This window comes from Armigeres subalbatus, chromosome 2, assembly GCF_024139115.2.
Source record: "Armigeres subalbatus isolate Guangzhou_Male chromosome 2, GZ_Asu_2, whole genome shotgun sequence".
In the NCBI taxonomy this organism is placed as follows: domain Eukaryota; kingdom Metazoa; phylum Arthropoda; class Insecta; order Diptera; family Culicidae; genus Armigeres; species Armigeres subalbatus.
Window position 1 is genome coordinate 352,290,628 of NC_085140.1, and position 7,320 is coordinate 352,297,947.

The 7,320-nt window shown below is 39.2% G+C and overlaps 1 long non-coding RNA gene across 1 annotated transcript; it reads right to left on the bottom strand.

Annotated features, from left to right (window-relative positions):
• Positions 1–6,225: 6,225 nt before the first annotated feature.
• On the bottom strand, positions 6,226–6,938 carry LOC134217090 (uncharacterized). Its single transcript, XR_009980910.1, has 3 exons — positions 6,779–6,938; positions 6,452–6,717; positions 6,226–6,351 (listed from the first exon to the last, which is right to left on the bottom strand). It is a non-coding gene; the product is annotated as an uncharacterized LOC134217090 (long non-coding RNA).
• Positions 6,939–7,320: the final 382 nt, after the last annotated feature.

Here is a 7,320-nt window from a genome sequence, read left to right on the forward strand (position 1 = left end):
ATGCCTACCAATTAACTGATAATCCTTCCTGTGTTTTTGTGGAGACGCAGTGGTAAACACGGTCTTCAAATAACAAAACCACCTACTAACATTCCTTCACTCCTCCTAACTGACTACAAGGACGTGACCGGCGCCGTTATTGATCATTTGAATTTTAGAGTCACTGAAACTTGCACACTGAGAATGCTTGAACAATCCCAGTTAATCATTCAATTGATTCTTTGTGCCATTTTACGAATTCTAGTCAATCATGGAGAAGCAACCATAGATATGTGTAGTCAATCAAAGCTAATCAAAGCTAAGCTAAGCTACTCCATATTTCTTGCCTTCCTCTTTTAACATACTTCACTTATTATGATATAAAATGAAAATTAGGCATAATTTATGAAAATAATTTTATTGTATTGTATTTTTATTTAGGCAACAACTAAATCAAACCGTATTGAAAACGTCCAAAACAGCCAAAATCTAAAAGTGTCGAAAACGTCATAGATACTAAAACCAATAAAACCAGTATTAAAAATAAATGCAAAATATTTTATATTTTTTTCTTGCCAAAACGAATTGATTTGAGCCCAATTCAACTTTTGGCACTAACTGAAAACTGCCAAAATCAAAATGGGTCTTGACAAACATGAATAGAACTCCAACCTATTTGAAAATCTGTGGACGCCTCTGGTACCACCTGGAAACCTCTGCCACCTCAACAGAAAGTTTAAGTGGAAGTTTCCAGAAACGGTAGACAAACTATTTACATAAGCTTTTGCCACTATCACAGAACTATTCCCTTCTTGAACAGTGTATCAGATTCAACGGACCAGATCGTCATTGAGATTCGGATTATAAGAAATTAATTTGGTCAAAGTTTCTACTAATTCCATGAAGAATTGAGAAGAAGAACAAGATGGTCGATAGAATACGTATTTCCTCCACAAAATGTTCAAATCGGATAGATGATTTTCTTCGTTTTATTTAATTCTATAATACAGATGGAACAGTTAGGATTCCAGGAATACCTATTTCGCAAAAATTTCAAACTTTTTTCTCAGCACAAGTACATTGTTCCAAGTCCCCTTTGTCGGCAACTTCCTCAACCCATTTCTGCAAGTATGCATTTCCACAACCCAAGCACATTCTCATCTGATCCCGTGTGGTAGGAAAAGTCCATGAAAATTTTATTTACCTTAGTGATATTCCCTGTTCGCTTTGTGCCGCAAAGCTTATCCACCACCAGCTAAGGAAAAGTGAATAAGAGTGATTCAATCTTTTGCACTTTACACCAACAGCATAGCGGCGCAATACCCCTGGCGGTGGAAGTTTTCGGTCGTTTGTCTGCGAAAAGAGCTGGGAAATGTGAGATAAAATAAGGTTTTCTGTGGATTCACCAGGGATGGAGTTGCATCGCTGCTGTCGTTGTGATTGTCACTGAAAATGATGACGTTTGTGGTAGAGGATTTTTACTACCACTTTTTTTTAATAATTTGCAAATAACTTTTTGAACTTTTAGTACAACAATCATTCTCGTACAACTCGTTCAACTCGTCATTCTACCAATCGATGAACAACTCCGACATTTTCCTGCTCACATCAATTAAATTGTCAATTCCACTCCAACCACCCGTTATTCTCTACTTCCTATGCCTAGGGTAAACGTACAGCAATTTTCACATCCCAACAGGGAATAATAATGAGCGTACCGGGAAAGGTCACCATGCTGCCAATACATACACACTGCATTATTCCAGAACGGACGAACTTTATTTCCATCAGCCAGCATCTCCTCCACACAGGCCCATCCCAAGTGCAATTTTCGCAACTCGGACCCGAGGTCAACTACGGCTAACAGCGACTCGGTGACCAAATCAATCGATCGAATTCAATTAAAAATTCATTCCTTATTCAGCTGACAAATTCAGCATCGTCGTCCGGTGTCCAACTTTTCGCCCCGTGACGTGCAATCCGATTCGATAATGGAGTTTCTGGTGAAAGCAAAACATGAGGGCAGAGAAAAAAAAGCCGGCAATCATTCACACATGGTGAGACGCAACCAACCTTACACGTGCCGAATTCAATTTGAGTTCACGCAATTGAGAACCAACCGATGATGGAACTTTGGGATAAGCACTCCATTAAAATGGGGGCCCCAACGTATTTTGCGCAACCAAATTTGGATGATGTTTTTCTCTAACTCATTTAGACATGAATGAAAAATTATTATAGTTTTAGAGGGTATTTCCGCGGATTTTTCGGTTTACATATTACGGTTACGGAATCCCAATGGGGTCTGACAGGTGGCCATTCAGTACTTTTCTTTTTCATTTGTTATTCTTACCAACTTCGTCTATTCATAACGGTGTCGTGGAGAAAACTTTTTTCCGATGCCTCTGGACGAATTTCGCATGGGCAGTTCGAAACGCGCATTTTCGCCTACTATGCAGGACAACGTCTGCTGGGTCAACTAGTTTCTAATAAACTTCTTTTGAAAATACTTTAACCTCTAGAAATTCAGATAGAAATTATTTTAGTAATTCCTTCTAGAAAATCTTCTGGAAGCCTATCGTGAAATCCATTCGAAATTATGTCAAGAATTCATCCAAAAAAATCTACAGATATTCAACCAGGATTTCCCTTTCAATTTTCTCCTGGATTTTCTTCAACTACAGTCGCCTCTCCACATTTCGATATTGAAGGGACCATCGAGATTAGGAGGTATCGAGGAATGGAAGAAAACTTGATATGGGTACTAGATCAAAAAAGCTAGTTGCCATGAAAAACGTCAAAAACACAATTATCATTTCTTGTTCTGGATGTGTTTTTTATTTTTTCACGGTGGTCTAGTAGCCTGGAAATTTGAATATATCGACATAGGGAGAGAGAATCCCGAACAAAATATGACCAGAACACATCGAGATAGAAGATTATCGAAATGTAGAAAGGAAAAGGGCCCTCCATAGCCTAGCGGTGAGATGCGCGGCTATAAAGCAAGACCATTCTGAGGGTGGCTGGGTTCGATTCCCGGCGCCGGTCTAGGCAATTTACGGTATGTAAATTGTTTCGACTTCCCTGGGCATAAAAGTTTCATCTACATCGAGATGTAGAGAGTCGTCTGTATTTCTGATTTTTGTTTTGTGAAAATAACTCCAGGGAGTCCTTCAGCATATTATTAAGAAATTTCATCGAAAATTCCCTCATGAATTTATCCGAAGGTAAATATTTTTTAAGGATTTGAACCAGAAATTCCTTCGCGAATTTCTTCAGGAGCGTCTTCAAGAAATCCTTCAGGATGGATCTCATTCATGAAATCTTTACATTTCGAATAATCCCACAAAAAAATAATCGTGAAATATGTGTGGAGGAATGTACCTGACCAGCTCCTGGAGGATTTTTTGGAGTATACCTTAACCCTTTTCTTCCCATGGAAGCTCTACAGCTCCATCAAATTTGCACTTCCAACATTCATCGAATGATTTCTACAACAAAGAGCAGTGTTTGGCACAACTTTATGGTTTCATTAGAATGCAAACATGATTAATTTTGAGTGAAAATAGTGAAACTATTCAAAACAGTCAAGTAACTATTTACTTACAAAAAACACTTTTTTTTTCGTTTTCCACTAATTTTAGCTTTGCCAAATAACTTTTGTTCTAGCATTCTTTCCATAGATCATTCCTTCCTATTGAAATCTTTCAAAAAGTAATGGGAAAGAGAGGGTTAAGGAATTTCAAAACAAATGTTGAAATAATTTCCGCGGAGGCTCCTGGAGAACCGGAGGAAGAGAAGGCAAGAGTATTTGTGGAAGAGTTTCCAGGGCGAAATTTTTGGTGAAAGTAGCAGGAAAAAAAGGAAATTTTTGGAATGAATTTCTGTGAATATTTCAGTGAGGATTTCAAATATATAATTTCCAGAGGAATTTTCGTGTGCATTCCTGAGGAATTTCTGAAGGAATTGTTTAAGAATTCCAAAACACTTCTCCTGGGGCCTGTTGAAGGAATGTTTTTGGAAATACCTGGAGGGATTTCTGGACGATTCTCAATTGAATTTCCATATGAACACCTAGAAAAACTCCCAGAGATATTTCTGGAAGAATTCTCGGGGGTGGGTGGGAGTTGCGTTATAAATTCTATGTGAGATTCGGAAGCAGTTCAGTGGAAATTTCTTAAGAGCTCTCGAATTAATTTATGAAGATTTCTTGTAGGAATTTCAGGAGGACCTCCAGGGAAAATTTCAGGAGAAATTCTTTGGGAAAATACTGGTGTACATTCGAGAGGAATGTTCATTAAAAATTTTAATGTTTCGCAAGTAAGTTGCTGGAGGTATTGACGGTGAAATTTCGTAATAACTCCTATGCAATATCTGACTCCAGAGATATTTGTTTAGGGGTTTTGGAAGAATTTCCGGTAGAGCTACTGCAGGTATCTACTGAGGAATTATCTGAGTGGCTTCCGGAAGAACTTCTTAAGGAATTCCTGGAGAAACTTCCGGAAGAAATTCATAGAGGAACCTCCGGAGGAGAAATCCCTGGAGATACTTCCGAATGAAGTCCTGGAGGAACATCCGGATGAAATTCAAGTGGAAGTTCCGAAGGAACTCCTGGATGAACTTTCGAACCAAAACCTGGAGGAAGTTCCGGATGAAATCCTAGAGGAATATCCGGATGACATCCTGGCGGAACTTCCGGATGAAATCCGGGAGGAAATTCGGGACGAAATTCTGAGGGAACTTCCGGACAAAATTCTGGATGAACTTCCGGAAGAAATCCTGGCGGAACTTCCACACAAAATCCTGCAGGAACTTCTGGACTACATTGTGGAGGAACTTCCGGACGAAATCCTGGAGGAACTTCCGGACGAAACTTTAAGGAACCTTCGGACGAAGTTTTGGAGGAACTTTCGGAAGACATCCTGGAGGAACTTCTGAACTACATCATGGAGGAACTTCCGGACGAAATCCTGGAAGAACTTTCGATGAAACCTTGAAGAACCTTCGGACGAAATCTTGGAGGTACTTCCGGACGAAATCCTGAGAAACTGTCAGACGAAATCCTGAAGGAACTTCCGGACGAAATCTTGGAGAAACTTCCGGAAGAAATCCTGGGAAACTTCCGGATGAAATCCTGAAGCAACCTCCGAAATAAATCCAGGAAAAATTTCCGGACGAAATGCTGTAGGAACGAAATCCTGGTGGAACTTCCATACGAAATCCTGGAGGAACATTCGGACAATATCCTGGAGGGTCTTCCAGACGACATCCTGGAGGACCTTCCGGACGACATCTTGGAGTAACTTCCTGACGACATCGTGGAGGACCTTCTGGACGACATCTTGGAGTAACTTCCAGACGACATCCTGGAGGAGCTTTTGGGTGACATCCCAGAAGAACTTCCGGACGAAATCCTGAGAAACTTCTGAACTAAATCCTGAAGGAACTTCCGGACGAAATCCTGGGAAAACTTCCGGACGAAATCCTGGAGGAATTTCTGAACGAGAACCTGTAGGAACTTCCGTAAGAATTCCTGGAGATACTTCCGAAAAAATATCTGGAGGAACTTCCGGACGAAACCTTAAGGAACCTTCGGACGAAGTTTCTTCCGGTTGAAATCCTGGAGGAACTTTCGAAAGACATCCTGGAAGGTCTTCCGGACGACATTCTGGAGGACCTTCCGGACGACATCTTGAAGTAACTTCCAGACGACACCCTGGAGGGGCTTTTGGGCGACATCCCAGAAGAACTTCCGGACGACATCCTGGAGGAACTTCTGGACGACATCCTGGAGGAACTTCCGGACGAAATCCTGAGAAACTTCTGAACTAAATCCTGAATGAACTTCCGGACGAAATCCTGGAGGAATTTCTGAATGAAAACCTGTAGGAACTTCCATAAGAATTCCTGCACAGAAAGAAAAATCATTATTAGAATTAAAAAAACCATTGGTAAAAATAAAAAGTTGCATTGGTTCTTTTTCGTAGAGAGTTGTCTATGTTCAAAAAAAAGTATGAAAACTTTTGAAAGAACTACGGTTCAAAACTTTCATGTCACTGTGAAATTCAAAGTTCAAACATTCAAAACAAAATTGTAGAACTGTTAAATCAAGATGATCACACCATCAACAAAAAAAGAGTGCAATATTTTTATATGAAAAGGAAACTTGCATTTGCCCAAAAAGACGGAACCCATAATTCACCTTCCCTTTTCAATTTACCTAATTAAATTTAATATGATTTTATACTTTTCATTTCATTTATTTAAATTTGAACCTTATTATAATTCGTAGCAGCTTCCTGGCTTCTCGAGGGCGCTTTGCATTTTCCAGTGAACATTGTGCTATAGATTTGTCGGTCAGTAAAGACTTATCTGAAAGAAAGAAAAAATCTCGCATCAGTCTACCATCAATTCAGGAACTGCGTGTAGTGCGATCGACACTTTTTATACTTTTAAAATATATTTAACCTACCTTCCTATTCCAAGAGGTATCTAGTTCCTCCTTTGACATCTTTGAAACGATTCGTTGGGTTGGGCGCAAACACCACTATAGATCTGAGAAGCCTCTTGTTGCGACCGACATATTCTGGTCATTGCAGCTGGACCTCTCCGGGTTGGTTTTGATTCAGGAACTTTTATGAACACTGTTGAGGTAGGCCCTCTCGAACACATTCTCCAACTTACGGGACCAATTTATTTTTCTTTATCCACTTTTGGTGGTTCTGGATCCGGCAGTGTCTGTAAAAAAACATAATTCTTTACATAAAACTGAAATTATTCAAATTTTAATATGACAAACCTTCTCTAGTTTCCCTTCCACCGATGAAATCTTCAGCTGGTCGAAATGTATGAGGGCGTTTCGCTGATGAATGCGATTCGCGACGGCCAGAAAACAAAACAAAATAACCAGGAGCGGGAACGGGAAGACTGAAAACTAAACTGACTGCGGGTGAATACACCGTGAGAAATTATTTCGGAATTTTGGCAAAAATGGAGTTGCATTTTACTAATAAAAAGTTTGACGCTAATATCGAATGCCTACATGCAGGCTTTGAGCTAAAAAATAGTTCCATAAATATTAGAACACATTTTGTTATATTTTAAATTGCTTTTACCTTGCGTTTTGCAATATATCAAAACACTAAAAATCTGTTAATTTACAAAAATATGCATTTATTTTTTCTTGAGGTGTCCTGATTACATATACTTTGTGATGCATTTTCTGGTAAGATTTGACAATTCTACAGTTTTATTGGTAAAAGTACAAATTTTTGAAGAGACAAACAGAAGTGACAGAATAAACTTTTAGAAAGATAAACTAACTCTTATGGTAACCAATTT